The sequence below is a fragment of the Toxorhynchites rutilus genome, chromosome 2 (genome assembly GCF_029784135.1).
Source record: "Toxorhynchites rutilus septentrionalis strain SRP chromosome 2, ASM2978413v1, whole genome shotgun sequence".
Lineage (NCBI taxonomy): Eukaryota > Metazoa > Arthropoda > Insecta > Diptera > Culicidae > Toxorhynchites > Toxorhynchites rutilus.
The window spans coordinates 55,589,102-55,604,805 of record NC_073745.1 but is presented as its reverse complement, the minus strand read 5'-3'; the positions used below and the strand labels follow the sequence as shown (position 1 = coordinate 55,604,805).

General features: G+C 38.0%; 1 protein-coding gene and 1 non-coding gene across 2 annotated transcripts in view; one reads left to right on the top strand and one right to left on the bottom strand.

Annotated features, from left to right (window-relative positions):
• The first annotated feature begins 1,487 nt into the window (after positions 1-1,487).
• LOC129771748 (zinc transporter 10) overlaps positions 1,488-15,704 on the top strand; it is a 68,228-nt gene continuing 54,011 nt past the window's right edge. Inside the window, exon 1 of the mRNA XM_055775746.1 lies at positions 1,488-1,904. The gene's annotated coding sequence lies outside the window, so the exon portion shown is untranslated. The remainder of the gene's footprint in view (positions 1,905-15,704) is intronic.
• Positions 12,509-12,655, bottom strand: LOC129772176 (U4 spliceosomal RNA). Its single transcript, XR_008742581.1, has one exon. It is a non-coding gene; the product is annotated as a U4 spliceosomal RNA (small nuclear RNA).

Sequence of the window (15,704 nt, the reverse complement as noted above, 5' to 3'; positions counted from 1 at the left end):
AATGTCCAATGCTATTAAAAATGAAGATCATTTGAAAAGCGATAAGAATTTTTAGGTTGGAATAGCAGCTGAAATCAGAATCAGAAGAAATTATCAGAACAATGGACAGCGAAAGGCAGATCATTTCAAAGGATATTTGTCGCAATTTTTTCGTGGAGCTGATCAAGCAAATGAGAAAAGTATTCGATTTTGATGATCCGACGCTCAAGGCCGCGCCAATGTTGAATCCCAGAAACTTTTCCAATTTGATAAGCATTAACGTTGTGATAGAAGCGTTTCCAGGATTCTATGACAGGAATATACAAGATGTGGAGAGTTAATTTCGTACCCTAAAGAAAAAATAACTCCGTAAGAAAGCACAGTTTCAGAAAACGAGCATGTGCAGGATTGGTGGACAAAAATTGGATACGGTTCGCTCGCATTTTTGGCGCTTCGATGCCTTGTTTGTAACGTTGTCACTATACCTCACTTCTCGCAACTGTCGAGTGTGTTTTGTATTTTTAACATTTTTTTTTTCATGCCAATTAATTTATTTTTTTCTATACGACGAATATTTTCGAAGGTACCGATTTTTGGAGAAAAAAAAAGTACAGATGAGAAAGATTTTTAACTCATCTGGTACAGAATTTGGCAACACTAGTTGGAAGGACAAGACAATACAAAGCAAACTAGCGTTCTGTAGAGAACGAAGTCGACGAAGCCTCTGTAGACAACCTAATGGTCAATCTTTGTAACTATACAATTATTAAATAATACATTATGATCGAACTACTAAAAGAGAAATAAAATGATTTTTCAAATAAAAAATGATCAAACTTTTGATCATTCCACCCTTTAATCTCATGATGGGATGCAGAATCATATTAAATAAATTAAAAACAAAAAAAAAAGACTTGAAAGAGAATCCGCTCGATGAGACAGTAATCCAGTGAGTTCCGACAAGATTCATAGGCAGCCTTCCACGCAAAGTGTTCTATAGAGCCTATGACGAATAGGAAAAACGCTGGGATTGTTTTATTGATTCTCAATGGCCATTTCAAGAAATTTCATTCTGAGCCACTCTTACTTTTCCTTTTACTTTACGCGCAGCTATAATTTGTGTCACACAATGTAATAACAGTGGAAATAACATTCCCAAGATCAGACAAATGGTGATACCATGAGATAGGAAACAGCAATTGTTTTCGAATGCTTTGTGTTCACAATACACTTTTATCATGGCTTCATTAAACTGTGAATGAGCATTCAAGCGGACTGCAAGGTGAGCTCAGCTGAGTGCTCCAAGCTGCACCACAGGCATAATGCCGAATGCACCACCGTGAGTGGCAAGTCTGTTTAGTCTGGTTCAAAAATGGACAACAAAAAACACGTGTATTTTGTCTGCTATGGTTAGCGCAATGCCGAGACGGCCCGCTATTGGTGGTTGTAACGAGATGCACCGTATTTTGTTTCTACCGATAGAAACAAAACAGCTGGCGAACCCTCTCAACGCTCCGCGTCGAATCAGTCTTCGAGCAACAAGTTTCGGAAGAGGTTCACTTTTCGTTGCGTATCGCGTTTTGCGCGAACTCTCTCACACCGTGTCATCAGCGCATTTTAATTTTAGAACTTTGCGTTGTTTTTCGGGAACCGGTTGGTGTTTTGGATGCTGTGTTTTAGAAAGAAAAAAAGATAGTGGCCCATCTCAGCTGACCGGGTGGTGTTGCTAAATTTGAGAAGATTAGGAGTGTCGCGAGCGCGAAGTCAATGGTCTACATATGAACATCTCGCTTTCGTTCTCGGCGAAATACAAAAGTGTAATTACCGCTTTAATAACAACTGATAACACGGCGGAGCCGACAAATGAGGCAATTGCGAATCGAAGGAATATCCAATGAAGGAAAAGCAGCCAGCTTGAGCGCATAGTAGGTATCAGAATGACACGCGAGTAAAAAATGCCTATTTAAGCTCCACGCTCGTATATGGCTGAAGCTGAAACATATGTTTCCATTGCCAATCCGGTGGCTCGATTATCGCATGAGCTGTGTTGCGTCCGCTGTTGATCGTAATTAAAATAAATTTTATAAAAGAATTATCACTGAGCAGAAATGTTGGTGTTGTATAACGTTTTGTCGGAGTTGAACAGAAAAGTGAGCTCGAGTTCGATATTTGAATTCTTGCATCCGAATGAGTAATTGTGCTCACCGAGAAAGAAATCTCAAGCCACTGGCTGAAACCAGTTTTCGCCAAAAAGTATCTGTATTTTGTGTCATTCCACCTGTTTGATCAATTGCAATGAAGCACGAACAAAATGTTTTTATATCGATTCTAAGAAACATTTTTTGCAACATGCATGAGCAGTGTTTTTGATACTCAAATTATTTAAATGTTTCATGTCCAGTCAACAACATCAATTATTGTACGGTGTGACCCGGCTTCCGTACCGTTAGCACTTACTCTCCGTAACGTTTTTCTCCGATCTTCAATTCAGCGCGTGTGAACGTGTGTAATTCGATAACACCATAATTTGCGTTAACAAACCCAATAGCGCGAGAAAATTATGTCGATAACCGAAATAAATGTCGAAGAAATTGGATCGTTTTGGAATGATGATGCGTGAAATGTAGAGCCTACTTGAATTTTATTGGAGAATGTCGCCCTATATTGTTATCGAACTGTGTTTAGTGTGGTTTTGTAAAAATCAATTTCCTGGTTTGAGATGCGGAAATTGAGATCATCTCAACATGCATTTCCATTCAACGATATTACACCCCCGGTTTAGGAACCGGAACACTGGATGTGTAGAACCGATCTGATATATGAGCCATTCAGTAGATTGAGTTCCATGGGGGATGTATCTATCAGTGCAGTTATGCAATCAGCAAGGTGGGTTTCAGCTTCATTGTGCTTTGCGAAATGCAACAGCACAATGTGACTGCCGTGCTGATAGAGTAAGAAAAATTGGGATCGAACTTTGTTTTTTTTTGCTGAAGAATCAAAAATTTACACTGACAAAATTATGAATTGGGAGCTTTCTACGCTCAGCTAAAGCATGTGCTCGACAGTTGTTCGCCGAGAGATATGAGGCTGTGATGTATCATTTTTTTACGATTCGAAGAAATCATGATTGCAACACAACAACATCCTTTAATTCAATTGGAGACTATTTAGCTAACGGAAGGAAAATCAAATCTCTCACGATCTGATTTACAAAAGGTTCTTCGTTGGGTATTACGAGTATTGAATTGAACTGTTACCTAAAACCCTGTCAATTAGAAATCAGTATACTTTCAATTAGCAATTGGTTCAATCTCCACTTTTCTTAGGTTTAACTTCGATGATACCCCAATACATTTCGATTGGACGGAGCTTCGGGCAGATTGGAGGGTGAGGGGCAGATTGGCGGTGAAAAAAACTACAAAAGATTATTCAATGGAAGAAATTTTCTTCAAAAATGCCATACTGCACTTGACCAGAACCTTATCCATAGCCGGTGAAAAGCTTTTCAACGGTTTCGTGGCCTTGGCGATCAGCTGCTTCTCCGCTCTGACCACGAAATTATTGGAGTAGGTACTTTGAAGTTCACCCAAAATTTTTTATCGGTCGCAGCGTTCAGCGTCAAGTTGGTCTCGTTATCCATTATGACCACCAGCACCCTCAGTCACTCCTTCTGAATAATTGCCTGCTGCTCAGATACCGCCGGCCTCGGTTGATGCTTCTGCATAAAAATGTGCATTTTGGCCATATACGTCTTAACCGTTTGACCCAGTGGTGGCCAACCAACCAGCCTTGTTCATGTGGTCCGCAGCCTGATTTGGAAAAAAAAATCATATGAGTGAAATTAAGATTATAGTTGAAAATTCTTCCATGCAATTGAATAAAAATAACATTGTGACTAATTCTTGTTAACCATTGCGGACCGCTCACGAGAGAATCAAACAAGGCCATCCACATCGAAGGAAACGATCTCATTCGTGGAATGCGAACATATAAAGCATTCAAGTTTGCCCCAAAACGTGCGGTCCTTAATGTGTTAATCGTGTGTATCCAAGCTGATCATTTTCTGTATTCTTTTCCGTTTTGACGTAGGATTACGTCTTTCGGGAACATATTGGGGTACAAATTTAAAATCGAAAATCGAGTACATCGTGAAAATTGTCCAAATTGAAACGCTTATTACTCAGTCATTTCATGATGGATTGATTTAATTTTTGCGTCAATCAATTTCGGCACTTCATAACAATTTTTTTTCGACGGCGCCAGTGGTTGTATGGTTAGCGTAACAGCCTCACAATCCGATCGGCCTGGGTTCAATCCCAGCTGGCGTCGTTGGGATTTTCTGAGGCGAAAAATCTCTGGTTACGTCTTCCTTCGGAGCGGAAGTAAAAGAAGTTGGCCCGGCTCATGAGTTGTTGAGTCTGATAGGTAGGAACAGGTGGAGTCGCCTCCCTGATGTCGGTGATTGGCACTAAAGTGGCGGAAATAGGCCGACGAAAAATAAGCGAAGATAAAAATAAAAAAAAAAACAATTTTTTATATTGAAGAAAACAATATATGTCATGAAACTAACTATCGAACAATTGAAAAATCTCAACCTCTATCTTAACGGAAATACCCACTTCTAATTGGTCGAAAATGACGACACATGTGGCGGGTCCCTAACAAAGACATCAAAACCAAGCTGCCTGGGGGGAATTGGCATTGCAAATATATGAAAGTAGGGGGAGTTTTTGTTCCTACCGAAATATATTCCCTAACAGAGACATCAAAACCAAGCTGCCTGAGCGAAATCGGCAATACAAATACATGAAAGTAGGGGAAACTTTTGTGCCTACCGAAATGTGTTCCGTAACAGAGACATCAAAACCAAGGTGCCTGGGGAAAATCGGCATTGCAAATATATGCAAGTCGGGGGCATTTTTGCATTGCAAGTAAGGTGAGTGATACGATTAATTCTAGCAAATAAAATTTAAATTTGAAGCCTTAATGTTGCTTCGTGTAATTTCAAATCAATGACCGATCGTGTATTGTGAAAAATTTAGCACAAGTGAAGTGCAAAATTGTATATGGTAGCTGTTGTGTTAAAATGACTTGAAATGTGAAACGATTTTTTTTTCACTCAAAGAAAGTTCATGCGACGAGAAGAATTGGAAAAGTGAAGGAATATTCGAAAAAGTGATTTCCCATACACTCTACATATCGTATTAGGTGCTGTTAGTGAAATTCGCATTGAGACATATAGCATCGTTCTCCGCTGAGTTTAAAGCGAAGATCGAAATGGGTTGACACAAACACGCAGAAAGTAAAAATTCTAAATGAAAATTACCTTTGCCTTTTCTAATATGTTTTCTCTATAATAGAGTAACTTGCTTCTTCGAATGACATTGGTGAGTTTATTTACTTTATTTCATCGATACATAACACAGGAGCCATCTCGTCCACGGCCACAGAGGGCGGCTTTCGTCATATCTCATTCCACTTCGGCCATCTTGACCATCTTGATACGCACCATCCAACAACTAATCACCATCCTTTTGTCATCATCACTCGGTTGTAAACACTGGTGAAGTGAACAAACAATACCCAACAACCAAACTAAAAACGGCTTTTTTCAGGACCACCAAATCATTATCGAAGAGTTGAACAATTTGATCCAAAATCAGCATGCAACAGATAGCCTAACGGAATCCTACGTCAACTATGCGGTCGTGTCTCGGATACAACCTTTCTGTGACTTTTGTGTTTTGTTAGTACTCAAAAGGGCTTTTTCACGTTTTTGGTTTAGTTCTGCTCACACTCGCATAAATTCGTGCAAGTAACGGCAGTAAAACCGGGTTTGCCTCATCCTGTGCTGGAAAATTGGCTGAGTTAGGAGCGAAAATTGTTCGTTTGAAAGAACGAGCTGCCGACTATATATTTTATTGAGTGGTGAAAGATGAGAGAAGAATTTCGAAGTTACCGAGGAATTGGCTTGCCTTTTTCCTATGGATGTAGGATGTATGTCTTGAAAGATATCGTCCAAATCATCAATCAACTCGCACGCATTGGATCATTGTGAGTTCCAAACTTCTTTTCTTCATACTTTTTTTTCCACTCGAAAATGAATTCAAGTTCAAACAACAAATGGGCAATTTTAATTTCACCCATTTTCTGACATTGAGAATCAAGAAAAGTAGTTCGAGTGAGATCGAATCGGTGTTGGAGATCGAATCGGTGTTGGAGTATGTTTGTATTTAAGCATTTATTTTTTTGAAACAAACAAAAAATATTGTAGAAACTTTTCAATGATTGAAAGAACTTCCAATTTAATCGTGATACCGTATTCACTTATCAAGTATAGCCATAATGCTGTCAATGAAATCGCGACTGCTCTCATCAGAAAATATTGGAGCGAGGAAAAGTGGTAACACTGCAGTCGTGTAGTTCGATGTTCTCCTTCACTCTTACCAAGTTTCGTGGTCCCATCAGTACTTGTTCGGCTTCCTATCAACGATAGAGTTCGGTCTGTACGAGAAGCGTGTGGCGATTGCGAGGAAACGTCAAAACAGATCTATGAGCTGCTCAAACCGTCTTCTATCAATGAACGATTCGTGTTCCGTACACTACAATAGTACAAAGAAACAGCTGATGTTGGCGATAGGCCCAATTAGGGACGTCCGAGGTCGGTACGGCTGCACAATGTTATCTTTGTTGTTCATGAACGCGTTCAACGCAATTCTCTTCGGAAACAAAAACGTTCATCTGTCGAAATGAATTAGTGCGTTGAAAAACGAGACTAGCAATAAACCTACCAGACTTCATCTACGCAAATGATTGGCCATTTGCCAATCCATCGGATTATTCACAGTTCTCATTGGTAAATTGGAATTTTCAATCGTCAAAGAATTCTACCAAGAAGCTGCAGCGATTAACGATTGGCCTTAGCGTTTTCGACTCTGCGTGCAGAAGAGATGCTCGAATAATTTTGCCAAAAATGTTAATTCTTTATACTTTTATACCTTCAATAAATGCTTTAGATTTTTATCTCATTTTGTTCTCAAGTTATGAATTTTACAGATATAAAACTGAATGCTTTCTAACTCGATATGAAAAGTGAGTCAAAAAAATACCAGTTGAATACGTATATTATACATTACATTAGGAAAGAAAAAAAATCATTGCGGCCCGCGGCTATAATGAAAATTCTAATGCGGCCCGCACCATGTCTATACCTGGCCACCACTGCTCCGACCTCTCGGCACAAGGAACGATTAGACCTCCTTGCTCTCGGTTTTCCTCTTCAGCTTCCGTTGCACTTAACGTTCGCACAGCTCCACCGGGCGGCCGGAACCAGAAGGGAGAGGATGTTGTAAATGCCAGATGGGTTGTATCTGACGAACATGAAGTACTTCACGACGTCCTACTTCTTCACTCATAGGTGGATTCATCACCAGGTGGCAGAGTACAGCGTCTATTAAATATTTCCTCGCTTTAAGGCCCTACTCGACGCCGAATCACAATGGCGGGTGCCATATGCAATTACTATTGAAGAATTCATTGAAGCATGTATGTGAATGTTGCATAAGAACTGCTTGGAAGCATAATTAACGCAACGTGACGGAACGGAACGTGAACCTGACGTGGATGTTGTATGTGAATCGCACTTTATTCTCCATTTACCGATAATAGGCATTTATCAGTTATTATATTGAATGTTGCCCAATCAATTCATGCTCAATTCACGTTTTCATCGTGTAGCTGTTGCTACTAACAATTGATGTAACTGTGGTCCAGGATGTCATAATATCGAGCATGTTGTTTGGTTATGTAAAAAGATCGAAAGAGTATACTCACGCATATCAGATTATGATAGCTTGAGCAGTCGCGATCTTAATATTATGCTCCCCATATACGTCTTCCCGCTTCACTTCCTCGAATTCACATACCCATTCTCCTTTCCCTTTCCTATACTTTAGCAGAACTTAGCACCAAATGAGATCAATTCACTCCAGCAGCTATACGAACTTCCCAATAGAGCACTCATGGCCATAGAATACTCAATATACATCACCGGGCTATAATATTATTCAAAACGCATAAATTGCGGACAACGTGGCGATGAAGGAGAAATTTCTATTTTTATCTATAGTATTTTTCTGTAGTCATAGATTTATTCGACTTCGGCTTATATTTATGTAGAACTATTTACATTTATGTTTAAAAGTGAGACATGATGACTTTTCATCTTCTTCTGTATAATTGAAGTTTGTACAGGAAACGTTTTTTCTGGACTTACATTTGATCTATCTTTAGTATCCATTATATCATTAATTGTTTATCTATCTGTTAACAATAGAACAAAAATTAAACGGAGTTTAAATATTCATAACTAGAATAATTAAGAGCTGATGAAGTGAAAAGTTTAAAAAAGTTGTGCCATCGCACACACGATTCCAGCCTTTATGGTTATCTGAAATTTAAAAAAATCGAACAGATTCTGAATCAGTAAAGATGCCGCTATCGCATGAATCTCGGACAAGTCAAAAACATCTTCTTTGACAAAAAAGCGACTGTTTGAAAACCAAAATGCGGCTTGAAACGTTTTTTTTTCTTACGTTTCCCTTTTTTTTATATAGTAAAACTAAAAAAATATCATATTTTAGAGGTTCATGCAATAGCGAGATGCCTGCAGATTGTGTCAATATAAATTCAACATGAATCGGTTCAGTAGAATTTGAGATATCGTGTACGCCAGTTTGAAAAAGCTAGTTTCGAGGAAAACGCGTTCGAAGTTCATTGTTATGGCCGTACCAGGTTAGATACCGCATCACTGATATGGCTCTTATTCGGTAAATAATGGTATTTTCGATAAGTCCTTTCCATTGTATATTCTTGAATGCCTAAACTACAGAAATATGAAGGAAAAAAATTTTGATTTTTTTCAAATTTCTAGACTAGAATACTGCCTGACTTCTCAATAACTTTTCGGTTTGAAGCTGGTCGCGACAAACAATTTTCAACATATTTGGGTCAACGGTTATATAAAGTACGCCCTAGGATTCTCATCGAATGAGGTCTCCATTCATAATTGAACAAAGCCTATCAGATCCCTACCGGCTCGATTCACAAAGTCATACTCAACTACTGAGTCTCCGAAAACAACGCGCCCATCAAAGAAACTATAAGATAAAAAGAAGCAGATAAATCTATCAACTGTTTGTATGAACATGGTACAAAAAAATACCTATACATGATTATTGTTTTTTATTGACAAAACCAAAATGAAAAAATGCATTAGAATATATTCGACACGCTGTACTATATCTTGGCCAGTCAAGGGTTAAGGCGAGAACTTCTCACTATGCCCTCGAACCGATAAAAACGAACCTTGCTTTTGCGATTTTATGCTCTATTTGTTTGATCATTCCTCATTTTCTTTACTTTTTGTTATGTTTATCGTTAACCGTTCCAATTAATACACAAAGAAACAGTCTATGGCGTGTGTCATTAACTTCGTCACAAGAAAGTCTATTTTTGTTTACCGCCGCGTTTCAGTTTCGAATAATTCCCTTCATTCACCACGGTAAAGGCCGACCAGACAATGGTGCGTTTGTGATTCAGATGTCAAACAATTCGTCCTGATGTAAATGTTTATACGGATGATTTGGCAACGACCTAAATGTCGTCATAACAAGAAGTAAAAAAAAAACACTGCTTCGAAAAATGAGCCATGTTACCGGACGAATGAACCTAATTGACTTTAGATAACGATCCAATGAACGAAATGTCATACCCAAAACAAGGTGCGAAATCTCCTTGAACCTGAAGCGTGGGTTGTTATCGCAGAATGCTAATGAGGTGTTATTTTGACCAAATGAGCTTTAATGATTCTACGTGCATTCCGATATTATTTCATTCGACACTACATTAACCAACCAATTATGTCAAACTAATCGGGTACTTCGTAAGCAGGCAGCGTTTGGGCTCGCTTGTGCTCCTGCATTTCAAGAGCGATCGAGCTAATCGGGAATAACGTTCTTCGCGATATATTTTCGCCAACTCTGCGATAAAAAGTGAAAACCAACTCTTGATCTGACGACCAACAAGCACTGTCTGATCGGGGAGGGGTTGCCTCTGGGCGGATACAAACAATAAACAGCGCAATAAATGTCTGATCGATTTTTACCAATGTTGTTTTAATTTTTGTAACTCGAAGCCACCACCTTGAAGCGTGCTTCTGTGATCACACGTCCTGCAAAAGTAGCGACCACCGATTGCGGGAATGCACAGAATGAATTTCAATTCTGCACCCGTGCCGCATTGTTCGCGGTTTGTGTAGGTCCAAATGGTTTCATCGTGCCGACTGACTGAATGACAGTTTGTGCTGTTGGCGGTTCGAACTTACATCTTGTTACAAAACAAAGATTATGCAAATGGATGCGAATTAGATCATAGAAAAGTTGTGCAATATTGGATGATATCTATCCCAATCAAGATTGACAAACGGAGTGGTATGTCCCTCATCGAATATATTAAAATAAAATCATGAAGTGGTGGGCCGTAGTATTCGTTTTCATAGATTTTCTAGACTCACGCATACGCCATGCGCAATGCGTAAAGTCGATTCACCATAGCAGCGATTACACAATACGCAGAACAATCATAGAATCCCTGATCACGTTCTTCCTATTTTCAAGGCCATGTGACTTCATGCTTCACTGCTACACCGATCCGCCTTGAACGATCTCATTGAGGATTCAAATCATCGAAAATACATTACGCTGGCGGAGAGAATATTGATAATCAATCGGTGTGACATTAACGCATACCCCGCGAGTGGGCATCCGCATAGGAGCTGTGCGTATTTATTATCATTGGCAAGGAAGGAATAAAGAGAAAAAAAACTTGTTTTATATACAGTTAAATCGTATGGTGCCGTCTTCATTCGACTATAGGGCAGCGGGCCAAGGCGATGGCCTCAAAAAACGCCATACCAAGTGGAGTGGTGCATATGATAAAAAGTTTCCGATCGCGTATTGAGCCGAATGTCATTCCACCTTTTGAATATAATGAGGAGTTAAATGCGCGGGCGGAATGGGGGATTCATTATTCTTTTTAATAATACCGCGAGTTTTTTGTTCTCCGATATACCTTATCTGTTCAGACATATGGGTAAGCACACTGTCATGTAGCCTGAACGAATGAGGGTATTCATTTCGTGAATAAGTTAATTTGACGCAAATTAAACACAAAAGGTGTCAAACTATTGAATACGAGGGCCCATTATCATAGATAAATTTTCTGAGGCAACATTCCGGTCATGTGTTCATAGACCCAAATTGCTATCAACTTTTTCTTATTTATCTGCAAAAACAAGTAGTGGGTTATATTTGTGATATAACCGCAAGGTGGAAGTAGGACTACCGCTACAATCATTTGTATGAAGTTGCATCTGAATCAATTCTCAATGATGTTCTGTTTTTGTTTTTTTTATTTATTTCTTTATTTTTCTTCTTGTAACGTAAGGCAATAATTTTTTTAATGTTACAATTTGGATGAAATATGGGTTTGCTTATTCATTTGCTACTACTTATTGCTCTTTTTAATTTTTCCTGCTCGTCTATTGCAAACTCGACAGGAGACTCCTCTTGAAAGATACACCAGAATCAAATAATTTAATGGCAGTTGGTAGACTATTCCTTTAAACAATGCCCCTGACGAAAAATGTTTCACCGTACTAGAACGACCTGTGCTGAGGAATTTTGGAACTATTTGTTTGTGTGCCTCTCAGGAGCTCCAATTTTTCGAATAGATAATTAGGAACTTTGGAGTTAATTGATCTGTACTTGTAAAAGTGAGTAAAATTACACCCGATTAGGTTCTTATGTAAGTGTGAAACGTATGAGTATCTAGATAAATTATAGATAAGCGAACACAAGCATTAGGAGTAGAGATGAAACGGATATCCGGTAACTATCCGGTATCCGCCCTTTCCGACCAATATTTGCTATCTGGCCGGATACCGGATATTTAAAAAAAATTCTTATTGACATAAGATAAATTATAACACAATAGCATTTAAGCATCATTCACACGTGAATAAAAATAAGGTGTGATTACTGACATGTCAAAATGTTATTGAAATTGAATTATTATCAACACATGTCATAAAAGTTTTATTCAGCTCCATCGCTTTCGTTTCGTTTAACGTTTCGTTGAAGACGGCAATGAGATTCTCAGAAGATTCGTCTCAAGATATTTTTGTAAAATGATTTTAATTTTAATGATTTTTGTCTGTCTGTTAACGTTTCGAGAACACCTAAATGATCTGACCTGAACCTCGGGTGTAAAAAGCTTGCAATCAGATAATTTTGATCTTCTTCTTAAGTCTAAAGGTAGTCTTCTTCTTTCCGACTACCATCCCTGAAAACAGTTCTAAGTTTGTTCACAATCTCAATGAAAATAATTGATTGCTGATTGCATGCAACTCTTACTCTTACTCGGACAGTATTAGAATTATCTCAATACACTTACAAAAATCTGCTGATTATAATACAAATCATTATCAGAAAAAAAACTGTTCCGAATTCCTTGTAGAATACATGATACACTAATAAATAGGACAGTTTTTCCCAACTAGCAAAAATCGCACCTCGGTAGAACCTCATTGGCTACGATATCGGCATTGCTCAAAGAATATTTATTCTAAACGAAAAATTTAATATTCGTTTAAAACTTTTATTCCAAAATGTGTTCATTTTTTTCTTTTTTCTCTGAATGCCCAGAGGCGAACCAGCCCAGGAGGCTGAAAGCCTCTCAAATAAAGAATAATTAAAAAAATCTTACTTTACTCTTAATTTTGTATTAGCTAATAAAGAACCGAATATCCGGCCTCGAAAAACCGCTATCCGTTTCATCACTAATTAAGAGTAACACGTAGCTTATTGAGAGACCTGCTCAAAGCGTTAGTATAAATAAAATTACAATACATGAAATGTGTTAAGAGTAGCGCTTTGAACAGCTTTATTTTAGGTTTGCGTGTCGTAATGTTTCGTTTTCAAGTTTAGGCGTTTCAGTGAAGAATAGATTTTTGAGCATTGACAATTGATATGGTCATCCCACTCTAAGTTTCTTGTAAAAACCATTCCTAAATCATTCACGCGATCTACAAACGAGGTGGGGTTGGTGGTTCTTTCAGCTTGGTTATTGGCATGGCCTTGGTTTTGCTGGGATTTATGTCCAAAAGGTTTCTCCGAGACCAAAGTATTACATTTCAAAGGTTATGATTAAGTATATCACCAATAACTGACAACTCTGTCCATAAAGTGTTAGTAATTTATGGACAAACTTACTGTGGATGACACAACTGAAAAATTTGATGAAAAGTATTGGTTTATTGCTTCAGCGGAATGTTCACATTCGGTAGAAGTCGATTTTTTATCTGAAATACCTAGATTTTTAACATTATTCCATAGTTGTTTACTTGGTAAATTCAGCTTAACCGTTTAACTCATCATATTCCATTTTTATATTTGAAACCATTGTATTGACTCTATTTCTAAGTCGTTTGTGTATATTAAGAAGATCTACAGATTTTCTTTGCTTCCAAGTTCGATAATCGATATCTATATCATTGTTCTTTCGATATCCTGGTTAAACCAAGCATTTTTTCGAAAAATTTTGAATTTTAATGGAAAAAAATGGTACATGAAGCACCGTCAAATGATGGTTTAGAATATTCGTGAGCATCATCTACACTATGAAAGTGAGTCCAGTTCATACTGTTGAAGGCTTGAAAAAGTGAGACACTATCGAAATGTAAGTAGTCTTCTTCTTCTTCAATGGCACTAACGTTCCTAGAGGAACTTCGCCGTCTCAACGTAGTATTACTTGCGTCATTTTCATTAGTACTTAGTTGAGATTTCTATGCCAAATAACACGCCTTGAATGCATTCTGAGTGGCAAGCTCTAGAATACGCGTGATCACAGTGCAAGTCGGAGGAAATTTCTTTGACGAAAAATTCCCTCGACCAGAACGGGAATCGAACCCGAACACCCGGCATGTTAGTTGTGACGCTAACCACTCGGCCACGGGAGCACGAAAATGTAAGTAGTCACGATACCAATAATCTAGCTGTTCTTGTCGATGGGAAAAAATCAACGAAGCAAAAATAAGGTCATGATTTGAAATTCATGACCTTGATATTTGACTAAATTTCAATATAGAATCAGGATTATCAGTAGGAAGAAGATCAAGTAGTGAAGATCCTGTATGATTAAAATACCCGGAATCGGTATTTCTAATATCGTAACTCATACTTGATACCACATTATTAAGCCATAAAGATTAACAACATCTATCTCTAGAATCAGTATTAAAAATTACCTATAAAGAAAGTCGAGTCATACTTTACAGAATATTCCCTAAAATGGCAACGGAGCAACTCCGAACAGTCAGAATCATGTGGGTTGTAATAGACAGCCAACAGTAAACGATCGTTTCCAAGAACAACTTCAACAATCGAATGATCAGTTTTAGAGCTAGTCCCATTCGGCTCAGTATAGTCAGTATTTTTTTCGGAAATGAATAAAAATTGTTCATGCACAACTCTAACATTACGACTTCGATGCTGTTGAAAATCCGAGTTATTTTTTCTTTAAGTTCCTCCAAATTTTGTGGCTTTTTAACATAGCAACGGTCCTTCACGTACCCCCAGGGGAAGTAATCGACGACGAGAAATGTTGAAATTCTTATTAAGTTTTATTAAGGCTTCGGTTGCTCGAGTAATACGATTTCACTAAAAATACACGTTCTTGTATATTGTACATATTGACACTAAAAACCATACGATCAGACTGAACGTGTAGCCGAATACTATCGTCCCGAAGTAGTGAAGGCAGTGTTACCATCGACGGAGCGAAAAGAAATTATAAGAAACTATTCAATTTTTTTTTGCGTGAGCATTTAATCTGAAAGACCCTGTACCTATTCCGCACCATGCCTGTTACAATCATTTCTGATTAATTTGAATTTTGGTAAAGCATGCATTATCAATTTTGCTAACCGCAAAAATCTTCTTCAGTTCCTCTAATTTGACAAACTGTCGTGCACATAGGCTTTGTACATTGATATGACATATATGTTTAGACGCATTGTTGCTGAAAGAAACAACATTATCCATTATCGTGTAGCGAGACTCTTCGCTTCAAGAAGATTCCACACATTGAGTAAGCAAAAAACGAGCATCCTACAACTAAATACAGCCAAATTATTAATCCATTTATAGTGAACATACTTTTGACGTAGGATTACGTCTTTCGGGAACATATTGGGGTACAAATTTAAAATCGAAAATCGAGTACATCGTGAAAATTGTCCAAATTGAAACGCTTATTACTCAGTCATTTCATGATGGATTGATTAAATTTTTGCGTCAATCAATTTCGGCACTTCATAACAATTTTTTTATATTGAAGAAAACAATATATGTCATGAAACTAACTATCGAACAATTGAAAAATCTCAACCTCTATCTTAACGGAAATACCCACTTCTAATTGGTCGAAAATGACGACACATGTGGCGGGTCCCTAACAAAGACATCAAAACCATGCTGCCTGGGGGGAATTGGCATTGCAAATATATGAAAGTAGGGGGAGTTTTTGTTCCTACCGAAATATATTCCCTAACAGAGACATCAAAACCAAGCTGCCTGAGCGAAATCGGCAATACAAATACATGAAAG